This window comes from Eucalyptus grandis, chromosome 8 (assembly GCF_016545825.1).
Source record: "Eucalyptus grandis isolate ANBG69807.140 chromosome 8, ASM1654582v1, whole genome shotgun sequence".
NCBI classification, from domain to species: domain Eukaryota; kingdom Viridiplantae; phylum Streptophyta; class Magnoliopsida; order Myrtales; family Myrtaceae; genus Eucalyptus; species Eucalyptus grandis.
In genome coordinates, this window is record NC_052619.1 from 57,787,364 (window position 1) to 57,803,488 (window position 16,125).

At 40.1% G+C, this 16,125-nt stretch overlaps 3 long non-coding RNA genes and 1 pseudogene across 3 annotated transcripts; 2 read left to right on the forward strand and 2 right to left on the reverse strand.

Annotated features, from left to right (window-relative positions):
• Positions 1–6,320: 6,320 nt before the first annotated feature.
• On the forward strand, positions 6,321–9,201 carry LOC120287817. Its single transcript, XR_005546086.1, has 3 exons — positions 6,321–6,592; positions 8,002–8,120; positions 9,157–9,201. It is a non-coding gene; the product is annotated as an uncharacterized LOC120287817 (long non-coding RNA).
• A 2,520-nt stretch (positions 9,202–11,721) lies between these two features.
• On the forward strand, positions 11,722–12,693 carry LOC120286541. The gene is made up of 3 exons (XR_005545185.1): positions 11,722–11,849; positions 11,964–12,024; positions 12,606–12,693. It is a non-coding gene; the product is annotated as an uncharacterized LOC120286541 (long non-coding RNA).
• A 1,818-nt stretch (positions 12,694–14,511) lies between these two features.
• LOC120287757 lies at positions 14,512–14,961 on the reverse strand. The gene is made up of 3 exons (XR_005546031.1): positions 14,834–14,961; positions 14,656–14,750; positions 14,512–14,551 (listed from the first exon to the last, which is right to left on the reverse strand). It is a non-coding gene; the product is annotated as an uncharacterized LOC120287757 (long non-coding RNA).
• Positions 14,962–15,011: 50 nt separating this feature from the next.
• LOC120287390 overlaps positions 15,012–16,125 on the reverse strand; it is a 1,272-nt pseudogene continuing 158 nt past the window's right edge.

Genomic DNA, 16,125 nt, shown 5'->3' on the forward strand with positions numbered 1-16,125 from the left:
AAGTTAACGTCAGCATCAATTCTCTAATTTTTTATTTTCTCAATATCTCCTCCATATGTCGGTTTGCATAATATTGGCACCCTAAAGTGGCAACCGCACTTTCCTGTAGGCTAGAACAATGCGGGTAACTATAAAGTCCAGCTTCCTCCTGCACCAGTCAGTTTAGGCCAAGATACACCATCCAAATCACAGTTAACACTAAAAAGGTTTTCCTCCCTAGTAAAATAAGAATGTCAAATTGCTCAGGTGATCCTTGTGTTGGTATAACTCTATGCAACTTTGAATGTGAGCTGAATATCACCAGGAATAACCATTGGCAGCAGAAATGTATGCTTCAACGTATAATACACATTTTAACTTGGTTTTTTCTTCCAAAGGCATGCTATTTCAGTGTCTATATAAGTGTGAGATCCATCAATACTTACAGAAAAAGTACAAGAACAAAATGCACCAAATAAAGTTCAGATTCGGATCACTGAGCACTAATACAAATGAGGACAACATCTCCATGTAAAAAAACCCCTGCGAACATAATTCCTACTGCTTGAAAAAGAGAAATCTGCACTCCACATACCAATATGTACTGAACAACCATACTCCGGTACTTTCCATGTTCATCTTCATTGCCTTCCAACCGACCTGCAAGGGCCCTGATTAACAAGGGTGGACAACTATGAAAATTCCAACAATAGCAAAGGCATTTCTATAGACAAAAGCTCCATTCAAGGCCGTCAGATTACCTGGAGGATGGATAATTCAAATACGCTGAATGAAATCGGGGTTGAGGAACATGGTTTGTTTCTCTAGGCGTTGTGCAATAGTGATACAATAGTGATAGAATTTTACAAAGTTACTTGGATATCGGAAGAGTCAATCTAATATCCTCGAGACTAAGTTAAAAGAGCTACATTCCCTGGCAAATAGAGCTCTTCTTTGAGATATATTTCCAGATGCAGGGTCTCAAGTAGAATGATACATTGTACGAAAAGCAATCGTCTTTCCAACAGAGGAATTTCTAGTGCATCAATGATGGTGTTCCAGAACCAGTGTACCATAAAATGCACTGTGCTGTGTTCTCACGACAGAGCGGTAATGCAATGAGCATACCATAAATCTACCACAACAGAGAGGAATACTGTCATCAAACAAAACAAATCAAACCCTGGAAACATTCAACAAAATCATGAACAATACGGTGATCTTTTTCTAACAAGGAACGGAGACCTGAAAAAGCAATTACCATCTGCAGTCACCTGGACAATTTTCAGGCCCAGAGCATCAAGCTGAGCTCGGAACTGCGTGTTATCCGCTTGCTTCCCCTGCTTTTTGACCTGTTCATCAACGCATACCACATTCACGTCCCCTCAGATTTTGAAAACAACCACCGACGAATACTCCAACCAAGAACTTAGCCAAAAATACCTCCACGAAAGCTCAATTTCGGAGGCCTCGCCGCAACAAACAGATTATCGCAGCAATTGAAACTTTCGAAAATTGTTCGGAGATCGAAGAGCAAGCAATAGTCACGAGTGCCCAAAAAGATGCAAACTGCAAAAACCATGAGAAGCGAAGGACATGACTTACGTGAGGCTGCTTCTTGGCGATGGACTTGTGGTGCTGCTTCTGCACCATCGCTGCGGAGAGAAAACGATCAAAGCCGCCGGCGATGATCGGGCGAGGTCGAGATTTGCCGCCGGGAGACGTCGCTCGAACACCAGAGAGTCGCGGCGGTTCGAACCGGAGCGAGGATCGCCCAGCGAAGAAGATGAAGACAGATGCCGGATGGGCCGTGGGCTTTTCGTTCGGAGCCCAATCTGTTCTTCTGAAAAGGAAAGGATGGGCCGGGAAGGAGCCCACCCCTACGCATATCTCTTACTTTTTTTCCTTTTTTTCAATTAGATCATGATGCTTAGGGTCAATTACAATGTGGCCCTTATGCTGTCAATTTTTGCAACTAACCCCCTTTCTTTCTTTGTCCTTCGCCTCGTGAAATCGTCTCGAATGTGCAATTGATTGCTTCTAGTTTAGTCTGGTCGGAGGTCTGGACTCCGATACTCGTCTCGAATATGTCCAATCGACATTTTGTTCAACATACGTTGTTTTAAAAGGAATTTATTAGGGGCACCTCAAGGACATTTGTTAAGCCACAATTTTTTGGAAAATTTATAGTTTCTGATCTATTATTTGTCCTCATGTCATGCACAATCAATATTTTGAAAATCAAATTATCCCAAATTAAGTATGTCGAGCACTCATTAACATGATCGTTTTTACAAAATTTAGGTGTTAGTTTAACTTTTCTAGTGGCGTTTTTAGGAGTACTTGAGAAGTAAATTCTCGAAAACACCAAGTCAATAATGAATGAGTGCACTCTTAAAATCGCTTGAGGAGAAGGACAGATTGAGATTCATGAAAACCGATCCAAACTCTATCTTACCATTTAGAAGAAAAAGAAAAAAGTGTCAATTTTAAGTAATTATTGGGATTATGTTGGCTTGTTCAGGTCATGGCCACATCAAATGAGTTGTGTGACAATGACCGCATAGCCATTATGGTATCACCCTGCACGTCAAACACACTCATTAGCAATAACTCCTTTGAAATATATTTTGCACATTTAAAATTCATTAATATCTTTTTAAAAAAATCACAAAATCGATATCCTTATGATACAACTACTTCAAATTAGTTTTCATCTTAAAAATAATCTTAGGATTGGTAGCTCTTGACATATTAATATCGTCTCGCGGAAAATTCCATACTCCGACCCAAATCTACCCCATCAGCATTTAAGTTCAATATCTCATTAAAATGCACACATAAAATCTAACGCAAAGAATGACGAATCCAATATGGAAAATCAACCTATGTTAACATATTTGCCTTTTAATGGGATAAAAAAGGGGCAAATATCGGTTAGGAATACCAACTTGAGTTTTTTCACGAGACAAAAATTAATTTTCATATATACGAGACACTTTTTTTTTTGTGGGTAAAATGAAAATAGTTGTCGACGAATGGGTCGTGAGAATACTGATTTGAAATTTTAGTGGCATCATCAGTCATTTGACAAAAAGCCCTTATTAATTGAGCGACGCAACGAGGCTATCTCAATCAACTAAAGCGAGGTTAAAGCGGGGCGTCACTGACCCAAAAGTCGCGCTGAATTAAAGCGGACAAAAGACCGCTGAACATCATGATTGGTGTACGATCATCGCGTCCATCTCGACGCCTTTCACGTTCTCCATTTAATTCCGGGGGCGGTGGTTGTGGTGTGATTGCTTCACGAGTGCGCCACCTTACCACAGCGAATTATTAAGATAAGTAAAGCTTGCACATCCCTAACTCCCATTTTGGACCGACCTATCTATTCAAATCGACATATCGTAAACAACCGACTGAATAAACAGAGAAAAATAAATGATGAGAGAGGAGGAGGCTAATTTATGGGAGATCTTTAGTCGAATGGTGGTCCTCTTTTTTGCAATTCGGGGTGGTTGACAGCCATCCCAGCTTTATAAATAATTGAACATGTATGGAACGAATCGAACGATGACCAGCGTGCTTTGCAACAAAATGTTCGAAATTGAAAATATTAAAAATTAGAATAAGGATTCAGTGCCCGTTCTTTGATCATGCCGCCTTTTTTTTATTACATTCGATGAATCGATAGTAGTTTATAGTGGGTATTGTCCTTTCGAGTTTTTTTGGTCTTCTTAATTCACAGGTACGAAGTAGGTAGGCGCTAGAGAACGACCACACGTGACGTGAAGTGAAGGACGTTGACGGTCCATCCATTGAATTATTGATTCTCTTAGGGACAAATTGGTCAAGAATTGGCAGCGACCACAATGTCGAGTGTGGACCGTACTACAACAATTCAGTGTGTGCTTTTATTTAATTATGATCAAAGTGGCGTCACTAATTGGAAACTTTTGAGCTGGACTCAATGATAGGATGAGGGGTGAAATACAAGAAGAAACATGAGTTGTGAGCATCCCTCGTTTAGTTAAAGTGTTAAAGAAAAAAATAGAGGTGGAATTGGAGCTATTATTATTTTTAGTAATTATTCATCGGCTCATGCTAACGAGTTTGAATGTACCTTTTCAAAGACGATTTTGTTAACGAGTGCCTTGCAACCAATTAAAGGAATTTTGTAGTTTTGAATGCACTGATAGTTCACGTGTTATGCACATGTAATGCTTGGAAATTGCATTATTCTAAATCAAGTATTGTTAATAAATGAGCACTCATTAACAAGATCCTCAAGTGTCTATTATGTTAATATATTGAGTTATGTGATAAATTTTATATATAATTTACTTATGCATTTATATGTCAATGAGTTATTTAATATAGTAATTCTTTTAGATGAATTTTAATATATGAGGAACAAAAAGGGGTGTTCTCGGTTGAGCATTCACAGCCCTAGTAATTGAAATTGAGATTCCTGGGATATCTTATTTTTATCCTATCTTAAATAAATAGACTTAGACTTCACTTAGATAGGCTCGATCTAATCCTACCATTGATTGCACTTAAATTGTGATGGACCCTATACCTGACTATAGTTCATATAGTGCTCCCTTTAATCAATGTGACACATTACTCAAAAAAAAAAAAAAAACAAGTATTTAGTTACTAATGAATTTACACTTCATTATACATATTTGTATTTTTTTCTTCCCTCTATCCATCTAAACGAATCTAGTTGTATATATGATTCATGAAAAGTCTCTTTTCATTACGGCATGGGTCAACATCATTCGGAAAGATTTGATTATTGGTAATTTTTCCGCCATCGAAACTTAGTTCTTCAAAAATGCCACCTAAATGCAATGACTATAGACATCATGTAATCGAAAGCACGTGTAGAATCTGTAGATCATTGATTCACAAGCATATCATTTTCCATTTGTATCTAGCTATCAGGAAATATATTGTCATGACAATCATCGATTCCATTCAATGTCTACTCGTAGTCTTGTAAGATTAATTAGCATAGTTCGATTAAATTAAACATTACAAATATATTACCATCTACTCTTTCAGCAAAAATGCTTTGACCTATCCATGCAAGCGCAATTGCATTTTGAATTCGTCAATTTCATAAGGTCTTTTCCTTCGTGAGTGTGGCCAAAATAGTCCGAAGACCTTCTATTCTTTTCACTACTACAAGGCGCAATTTCGTGTATTTTTTTGTTAGATATATATAGGTGACTATAAGGTAACTAACCATCGAATGTGCACGTTATTCATCCGTCGGAAATTTTATTTTTTTTGCCCCCACTACTTAAATTTCGTATTTTCGCATCAAAATGATAGTTTAATTTCATCAACAGTCAAGATCTGACACTATCCCAGAAACGTCGCCGTCCTTTTCTCCCGTGAGTGGTCATGGTCCGTCGACAAGCACCCGCGCTCTTCCGGTCCGTTGGATCAAAGCAAAGCGAACGATAGCGATCGAGTGAGAGAGAGAGTCAACCAACCAACAACACAAGAAGGCCCAACAGAACTTTAACAAAGTTTCCATTGACTACTCCACTTCAGCGCAAGGACCACCCCGCACGCGCGTGGCAAACCGTTAATCCCACGCGCCATTTGTTTTCAGTGCTATAATCATATTTTATTGTTGCCAAATACAAATTACCCATTGACCATGACAGTTAATACTACAAAAAAAAAACTTCAAATGATTAATTTGTAAAAGATCATTTTAAATTAATTTTTGACCATCAAAGATTTCAAATTTGTATAGTTGAAATTATAATATATTTGTGATTTTATTATCATATTATTAAGTCTGATATTAGTTTGGGATTTTACTATTTATTAATCAAATCTAATATAAATTAATTGAAATTAAATTAAGATTTTTAATTGTCAACAATTTTTTTTTGGATCAATATGTCAATATCAATCCTAATCATAACTCTCGAAGCGGAGAAACTCTTTTAAGCAAACATGTGTCCATGGACCAGAAGCAAAATGGCGACACTTTCTCGTAAGCGTAGAAAATTCATGTGGGCCCCACACTGAATCTGGCCAACTTGTCCCAGTGCGGACGGTAACCTCGCCCGGAGAGGCCACCGTCGCCTGGTCGGTCCGTACGTGGACCGTTCGACCCTAAAAGCTGGAACCGCGGCCGGGCCGGGACCGCCGGTGGTCCCCCGGAACGCTGTCCAAATTGTCCCAAAAGAGGCCGTACTCGCGTCTCCTGTGACCCTCCCGTCACTCACTTTCCCACTCTCTCTCTCTCTCTAGCTCTAGTTGCAGTTCAGTCAGCTCCACGTCACCTCCCCTCTCTCTCTTCGGGGTTTCTGGTTTTCGCTTTAGTTGAGTTCTTACTCCACAGCTACTCCTCGGCGGCGACGTGGAGTCGATTGTCTGCAACCGCTCGCGGTGATTGTCGGTGAGATCGCGCCACCCGCTCCCTACGGCGACGCATTATTAAATTCGTAACCGGGCTTCTCCTCCTTCTCCGGATCGCGATCTCTTCTTCTCCTTCTTCTTCTCCGCTTCCCCGAGCTCCATGCTTCCCGCCCTCCCACTACCGCCGCCGCCGCCACCGCCGCCGCCGCCTGATCGATCCGTAAGTTCCCGCAGCTCCCTCTCTAGATGCTCGCGTTGACCTCGCTCGGTCTCCGGTCCCACGTGTAGCGTTTGGAGTGTCGCGAGAGGACTCGCATTGGCTGCCCGGAGGCCGTGCTTCGCGACGCGGTGCGGTCGGGACGATGAACGATGTCTGTGTTTTTTTCTTTTTCTTTTTCTTTTTTTTTGGTTTTGGAAGTCGCGTTTAGGATTGAGGTTGTCGTTGCATGCGACCGTTACGGCGCTGTCTAAAGTCAACCTTGTTCGTCACGGCGCTGGGATTTTTCTATTTGGAGCTCCGGTGGAACTCGTCCTTCGCTCGGTTCTGCTTCTCGATGTTTGATTCATACGGTTTGGCCGGAGGCTGGTGTTAAAATTCAGCTGTGTGCCTGATTCAGAAACTTTTATTGCTGCAAATCAGTTCATCCCGGCCTGACTGATACACATAATGTGCGTGTAGTATGGCTTCAAATTTCAGCTTCTTCATGCTCAACTTAATGTTAAATTCTACATGCGGTTCTCCCTCATCTAATTCGGCATTTTTGGCTCCCTGTTCTATTTCCCGTCCGTTTTGCTTTTGCATGTGAGAGGGAGCATTAATCTACCCGGCATTGATTGTTAGCTTCCTTGATAGCAAGGTAAGCTTTTAGGCTGGAATGTCTTTGCTGTTGAGTTAAGGAGTTCCGCGATTATGAAAACTCGGGATGCTCTCGCTTGTTACCCGACTTGAATTCTCTGATGGGGAAGGAGGTTCTGCTGTAATCTGTCGGGGTCCATTTCCAATTTAAGTATTTTTTTTTTTCTTTCCCTTTGATGTAGTACAAAGTTTCATTCTGATGCCTTTTTTACCGATTTACCATCACAACCCTTGCTTCGGTAGGTACATGCTTGAGAGTGGGATATGATGGTGTCCCAATGCGATACTGTATCATTAATTCCTATGTGCAGACAGATGCTGAAATTAACATTTGATGACAATTGATAACAAGGCTATTTTACATATTAAAATGCCCCATAATGTTCAATCGAGGATGAACTGATGCATAAGAATCTATAGTGCACATATGCAAAGCCTTTTTTTTCCTATTGTTCTGAACTTTATCTGAAGCGATTTTAGTATTTAGCAATTCATCCGTGCCTTTTTTCTATCTTCTTTTTAGGGAATGCATTGTTTACAACACATAATTCTATGTGGTCGCTTTAAGTATTTCGTTTGACAGATCCGTGATATACCTTCACGTGAAGCTGTGAATTGTCAATGGTTGCACACAACAAGCTAGAGACTTTTTGTCTGATTCAGCTGTATTTCCTGGATTAGAATTGACTCGTAGCTTCTGACTTCATGCAAAAAAATTTCTTCTTTTTGCACTTGCCTTTACACATAACTTGTCTTGTTTGATGTGCTTTCAGACATACATTTTTGTGAAGTGATGGATCATAAGGCGTGGCTTTGGAAAAAGAAATCTGCAGAGAAGACCATTGCAAATGATAAAGTTGAGCTTCCCCTAAAGGCAAACGAGGAGCAGCAGGTAATTGTTGTAATTTCCTGAGGTCACATAATGAGCAATACACCCTTTTTTCAAACGGAAGTTTTCTTGGTGCAATCCTAAGGAGGCAGGGATGGGGTATTCATGTCTAATGGGTACTTAAAGCAGAGTGGAGGCAACTGTCAAGACCATCTTTCGTATCTTGCCCCTCGCGATGTGAGAAACTTACAATAAAAAATAGTTGGCCAAACTACACAAAATAGAAGTCTGGGTACATTGTCATTTTTTGGTTTGTTTGCATGGCACTTGCATCACATGCATCTCAGTAGTCAGATTCTTATTTTTTAATGAGATAAGGGGTGGCAATGCTTGATACCATCGCCATTAAGGTTATTTACAAGTTTAACTGCTTTCTAGCGTGCATCATTTGATCAAGTGAATGACCTGCGTCTCGTGTAAGACTACAGCTTGGTAGTCCCACTAAACAAAACCCTCCGTACCCGCTGCTTTACTCTAAACTTTTAAGTCCGGCTTCTAAATGAAAGGGGTCAGCAATTGGTTTATGAATGACAATGAACTTGTACAGGACAGACCAGAAAGTTGTGTTCTTCTTCAGGAGCCGCATCTTGAGGAAATTGCATGTACGATCTGTTAATCTGTTGTGCAAGGTCTTCCTTCAGTGGAAAAATGTTATAACCTTAGGAGAACATACAGCATCTCTTTCATATAGGTGCATACCATGCTGGAAATCACTTTCCAGATATAACTCAACAATAAAATGGATGAGTATAATCAAACTCATAGCTATATAGCATGCATCTGAAAGTGAATTTTACACGGAGATAGACAAGTAACTAGTTGTAGTGTGATCTCTGTGAATTGTTGAAGCCCTCAGACAGTAATCTTAAACTTAGTAGCTGCTCCCCCTGCCCCTCCTCTCTCTCTCTCTCTCTCTCTCTCTCTCACACACACACACACACACACATGTATAGGTCTGTGGTACAATTGTGGGTGCATGCTAGATGTGTGTTAATTATATATCCTTGATCATGCGTGAAAATTAATTTCACACCGACAGGTAGAGGCAGCTTCAACTGATAAAGCAGAATTGGAGAAAAAGGAATTGAAACATTTGACTGATAAGCTTTCTTATGTTCTTTCGAATGTAATACCAAAGATGAGCTTGTAAAAAACATGAAAAGATGGCCCAAGAAGCTATTGCAGGTAATTCCTTTCCTTCTCGACTATTTTATATGACAGAATATCTGCTTGGATATTTCTATTCCTCCTGTTCATTTTAACTCTCCACTACAATCTACTCATTGTTAAATTCATTATCTGAATAGGATGGGAGCAAAATGGAAACTGAAGTGGTTTCTCTAAAAAATAGCCTAGAGGAATCGTTGAAGGAGAGACTAGCTGAAGAGAGACTCACACATCTTGATGCGGCTCTGAAAGAATGTATGCGGCAACTGCATTTTGTCAGAGAAGAGCAGGAGAAAGAATTCACGATGCTGTTATGAAGACATCAAAGGAGTTTGGAAAAGTCCCAAGTAGTTTTTGGAGGGGAAATTAGAAGAAACAAATAAAAGGCTTGCCAAGATGGGCATTGAGAATACTCATTTCAGTAAATCTCTAGCATCCAAGGAAAATTGGTTGAAGACTTAAATAAACAGCGAAAGCGGGCTGAGGCAGATATTGGTAGCCTAATGGCTAGACTTGACTCCACTGAGAAAGATAATGCTTCTCTCAAATATGAGGTCCATGTTCTTGAGAAGGAGCTTGAGATTCGGAATGAGGAGAGAGAGTTCAACCGTAGGACAGCTGATGTGTCTCACAAAGCAGCACCTAGAGTGTGAAGAAAATCGCGGTTAGAATCAGAAATGTCAGAGGTTACGTCTATTAGTTAGAAAAAGGTTACCAGGACCGGCAGCCGTAGCTAAAATGAAAATGAAGTTGACATGCTTGGAAGGGATTCAGCCCAGACGAGGAAAATAAATACTGGGCAAATAGGTTCCATGTCTGACTTCGCAGTTGAGAATATCCTGAGACACCTAGTAAGAGAATCAAGCATTCTCACAGAGCAGTTAATTGTTTATGGAGAGGAGAGCAAAGTCTCAAAGAAGCTCTAAGTAAGAAAGAAAGGGAACTCCATATCTCTAGGGTCCTGAATGCTCACACGGGCTCCAAATTATATAGATTGATTCGCAGGTTGAAGGACCACTACAAGGCTCAGAAGGGTGTGGAGGTGACAAGGACCATTCATTTGTCACATGAACCATCTCTGGCATCAGTATCTGATATTGGCAGTGATGATAAAGTAGAAGTTGTGCTGAATCATGGGCAACAGCTCTAATTTCAGAGTTGGAGAATTTCCGTAATGAGAAACAGAGGCGGTCCTTATCCTCCAAAACAATTGGAGCTTCCGACATCAGCTTAATGGACGACTTTGTTGAAATGGAGAAGTTATGTCTCCACAGATGATACATCAAAAATTATGACACACTTTCTCGGCAAGCTAAGTGCACGTGCTCACTCCCCAGAGACAAATGGTAAATCTGGCTTCTGTCCAGTAGACCATGAAGCCAATTCCAATGGTACAATCCTCTTTGACGTCCCTGAATGGCTTCAAAAGATATTGAAAGTGATTCTGGAGCAACATCATTCCACTGGAAGACACCTGAATGAAATACTTGAGCATGTTAGAATTGCTTTGGCACATGTGTCATCAAAACCCGGAAAGTTTGGAGATACAAAGGAAAGGGCAAGTAGCAATGAGAATAACTTATCTAAGCCTCCTCATAGTTCTTCGAGGTTGGGGTTATCTCATAAAATTGTTCGCCCTGATTTGTCATCAATGGAAAAAAGAGCAATCATAAAAGCCAGATTTGAGTAAATCAATGTCTAGAATAATTGAGCTTATGGAGAGTATTAGTCTTCTCATCAAAAACTACGAGGATCCAGATATTTCTTTGAAGAAAGAAAGGAATATTTCTTCTAATAAGAGTTCAGAAACACCCACAGGCTACATGGTTCTGTTTTCAATGGAAAACTTCTGAACTCGCTGATGTCTTAGAGCACTTTCTCCGTACATGTTATGATCTTTGAATGAAAAAGCTGATCTCTCTAATTTTTTTTAAGAATTAGCTTCAGCTTTGGAATGGGTTCTGAACCATTGTTTTCCCTTCAAGATGTTTCGAGCATGAGGAAGAGATTATGCAAAATATAGATTGGGATGAATCGCGAAGTGAAGGTGAAGTAGAAGCAGGAATTATAAGTCAGCTATCTGATGCCGATAAAATTGCATAATCCCATCAAACAACTCTGTATCTCTAGTAAATTTGCAAGTGGCGGTGACAATATGGCTCAGCTGGGAGAACTCCAATCCTGATCAGAAAGAAGAAGAAACAAAATTGAGGAAAACCTGGAAAACAGAGACTATGCAAAGGGAAGGTTGGAAGGTCAGCTTCAGTTCTTATTGGTGAAAATAAATCTTTGATAAATCAACTTGAAGCATCCAAAGAAACTATTGAGAGCGTGCATATGGAAGTGAACGGCTTAAAAGAATCAAAGGGTTTGGTTGTGGACCAGATTGTAAATCACAAGTTGAGTTATGAAGATCTTTGATAGACAGCTTGCCATGGCCAAAGTTGGAAGTGTAAATGAGGCTCATAAGCAGTTCTCTCCACTAGAAGTGGAACTGGAGAACAAAAGCAGCTGCTGTGATGAACTGGAGGCCACATGTCTTGACTTGCAATTGCAGCTGGAAAGGTAATTATGATTTCTTGCCCCGATGATCATATCCTTGCTTGAATATAGTCTGTAATGGACATTCCTAATTACTTGTATTTCTGAATCTCACGGACATGTCCATGTCATTTCCAGTATGAAGAAGGATGAGAGTCTGAAAAATGATGTCATTCAGGAAGGAAAGCAGCTACGAACTGTAAGTCACCGTCAATTTTTGCTTTCTCAAATCCTGAATGGAATACCATTGCCGAATCTTTTTGTCTGGATGTGAAGCAGTCGCTTAAGAGGAACTTTTCGGCGGCTTGATAGTTTCTCTTCCCTGTCTCATAAGAAGTACACCATCATTACCTAATCGTCCCATGCATTTTTTCAGGGATACACATTTTTCTTCTTTTTCCTTTTAATCACGCATCTTTGAATCATTACATTGCACATTAATGAAGTGATTTGGAATAAAATGGCATTAAGAAGGCTCATTACATTCCTCTTTTGCAAAGTTGTTGAGGATAGACTTCACTTTTCAATGTCCATTCTCATGGTCTGGAACTTTGTTCCTAAGTAATAAAAGTGTAGAATGTTATACAGAGGGAGTCGGAACTTGTGATCTAGATATGAACATGAATTGTGATGGAGTTAGGGGCCCTTTTTCTGGAGCAGCATTAAATGATCTTGTATTCTTCTAAAAGCTGTTAGTTCAGAGTAATTGAGGCGAGAACATTTTCTTTGGGACAAGAAACTCAGATCCTTTGTTAACTGATGCAAGAGTATTTGTTGCAGAACTGGGAGATCGCAGCTGCTTCTGAAAGATTAGCAGAGTGCCAAGAAACCATTTTGAACTTGGGCAAGCAGTTGAAAGCTTTGGCTCAGCAAAGATGCTGCTCTTTTTTGATAAGATCATCCCTACTCCAACAGATGCAAACTCGCGTTGCCTGTTGGCACCATGACAATTATTCAAGAGTCACCCAAGAACAAGAGTATGGCCCAGTCGAACTTCTCTGTTGGACAAAATGCTTGCAGAGGATAATGCCGATGTTACGAACCTAGAATCCTCTGACATGAAAGGAGAGAACAACGACAGTTCTATCCTCCTGGATGTGAAGGAGCCTTCAGAAAAAAAGCTTCTCAGTTCGAATGGAACTAAAATGACAGACGACCACGAAGCAGTTGGTTCTTTATCCATCACGCCAGTGAAAAACGGGGAGTTGCGAGTCTGTGGAGAAAGCTTCTGTGGAGAAAGAAGAGTTAACAGCAAGAAACCATCTCTTCCATTCGACCATTGAAAAACCATGCTAGTCCAGCAGAAAGTTGCTTTCCTCTTCATGACTAACAGAGAGTAAATAAGAACGCTTTCGCAGAGCCACTGGGTTTGTTTGCACTACTTGTGTACATAGCGCAAGCTCCTATAGTTAACACGTGGAAGTTCACACGGTTCTTGAGAAAACGGCTCGTCATTTTGTTCTAGTGTAAGCTAAGCTGCCATGGGTTGTATATTCACTTCTCCTCCCAGTTTGTAGTGATGAATAAATGTCTGGCTGAGGTGGTATTTCCTATAAATCAGCGCTTCTTTTTTAACCCTTAAATGCCTTGAGAATTGTCGGAGTGTCACGAAACATATGAAACTTTGCAGATGTGGCTTTATTTTTGTGGATCTGCACAAGCCGTGAGAACCAAATCTCTTCTCAATTGCGGTTTGACAGAAAGTATCTTCAGATGGCTGAATAAGAGGATAACGATGCATGAGCGAACATCCGCAAATAAATATGTAGTTTGAGGACTCGACTGCCCAAAAAAGAAGTCCAGAAATTGCACAAATTGAAAAAGTTCAAAGGCCTCCCATGTCATTAATTGGGTCACCATCGTCACTGAACTGTAATTTCTAACAAAGGTTGCTACACAATCGCTATGACAAAAGATGAGCAATTACAACAGATCTTTCTACTCTAGCAAGATTTGTCATGGTTCTGAGCAAAGTGCCTCTAAATTCATACCAGCCAGCTGTAGAAACAATCCAATCTAGGAGGAAATGTAGTTGATGTAGCGGCGGCAAAAGACCAAAGTTCAAGAACCTGAGTACTTTTCTCTTCTGTATTGAGGATGGTAATGACCAGAACACACTAAATCAAACTATGTCAGATGAGTAATCCTGGCTTTATGCTCACTCTTGATATAGTACAGATTGCGCAATATCGTGAAGTCAGCCTCTTCGTAACATTTCCCAATCCTATCAACAGAATCATCCCAAGTCCCCTTCACTGAAGCTAAGTCCATTAGAAAAGCAGCTTCATCCAATGCAATCTGTTCAAAGCAGAAGTCTGTTGGCATAAAATTGATGGCAAAGAACAATTCCTAGTTTTATCTATAAGCCAGGACTGCAATCCAACCTTCCGAATAAACATGCGTATACCTATTGATAAAATGGAGATTGACAGATAATCTCAGAAATAGTACCTGAGCAGGTGGCTTTCCCACTTCATCAGATTATCTTCCCTGCTTGCTACTGTGATTTTCTCTTTGTGCGTTCAATTTGCTCATCCCCTCCCCATTCTGCTATTTCAGCAACATCCTGCGAAGAAGTGAAAAGAATCAAACTACCAGTGGAAGGCGGGGGGAATAGCATGCAGAATGGTATCAAAGAAGAGCATACCTCATATTTACAACCAGAAACCACCATGGCAGTTTTAGAGCCTCTTGCAGCGTCTTTGGCTTCAAGGCAACGGCCAACCCTTAGAAAATGAACATAAGGCTTCTCTGTGAGCAGAGTGGTCACCTCTCAAACCATTTAGGAAAGTTTAATGAAGAGAAGTGTGGAAAGAGATTATTCACGAACTTCAGTAAAAGCACTGCATTGAAAACAAAAGGCCGTGCAAATCCTGGAAAGTTTTCCTTCTTCGTGTAGAACTCTGCAGTGACTAGTGCTGAAACCTTTGACAAATAATTACAGATGAGAAAGCCTTTGGATTTAGCTAAAAAAGTTCTCATAGAAAACTGTAATAGATGATGCTCACATGGTCTCCTTTCTCAAAGTGGTTCATTGCCTTGCGTTCCAGGATATCCGGAAATAAACCAACCTGAAATTGATCTGTTCATCATACCTTTTCACAGAGCTCACTTATAGCAATTAAGCTAATAAGTACCTTTTTTGAGGAGATAGATATCACGGCTTGATTTTAGACTTAGTGTAATCTCCTCTTTATAAAGTCTTCCTCTAGCACCAGCTGAAGCATTAAGTAGCTTGCTTTGCATCCTGAGAACCAAGGTCGTCATCTTCAAGGAGAACTCTATGAATAAACTGATCTACCTGAACTTTGAAACAAAAGAACAACCATGATTTCTGGAATATGTTATCCACCACCTGTATGTATGTAGCTATAGACAATATATGCACATGAGTGTTTTATGCCTGTGTATTGGTGTATATGCATGTAAATTCATATGAGAGAGAGAGAGAGAGTGAGACGTAACGTCCGAGTAGAAGCTCAAACAAGAACATGGGCAGTCGCAGCACTTAAATTGGGAAAACTAATATGCCAATAATCTGGCAGATATATGCATGGACTATGCCAACAATCTGGAAGAGAGATATAGACATAATTGGGTTTGTGACAGTTTGCATGTGCGAGTGTGATGCTTGTAACAACAAATCTAGCTATGCCTATATCCATATGCTCAACTTACAGTTTTAGCTAATAGGTACACTCCATGCTTGTCAACCTCAACCACCGGCATCTCCATACTGTACACAATACAATATAGTAATGCAACCATAATTATCCATAAAAGAAAGCATCATCACGATATTGGTTTCTCACCCAGATGGAGCTGTAGGCCATCGAAGCAGTGCAGTAATAGCCCCTATTGCAAGCAAAGTCATAAGTGAAACTGTATTTGCCACTGAGGAAACATAACTCTTTGAGATGGATCATATATACCTGAGCAACTTTTTGCTAAAGGGAATGGCGAGGGACCATCCTTTCTGTTTCCAGGAGATATTGATTCACCTATGGTAAACAAAATGTGCAGCGAACTTCATTAGGACTAGATCAGCCACTTCACACAGACAACTTAATACCAAGTCATGTCATTAGAAAATGTATTATTTAAAGAGAGATTTTCAGTAAAAGACATTTCTTTTAGCTAATGTTATCCATAGTCCTATAAGGTACATTGGTCAAATATAAGTGCGAATTTTATTAGCTTTCAAACTGCTTCATATGTCAGAAGTCATGCAAACAGTAAATTATTATGTGGTACTTGAGATGAAGATAATCCCTAGGAGCCTAAAAACTTAACTGCAAGA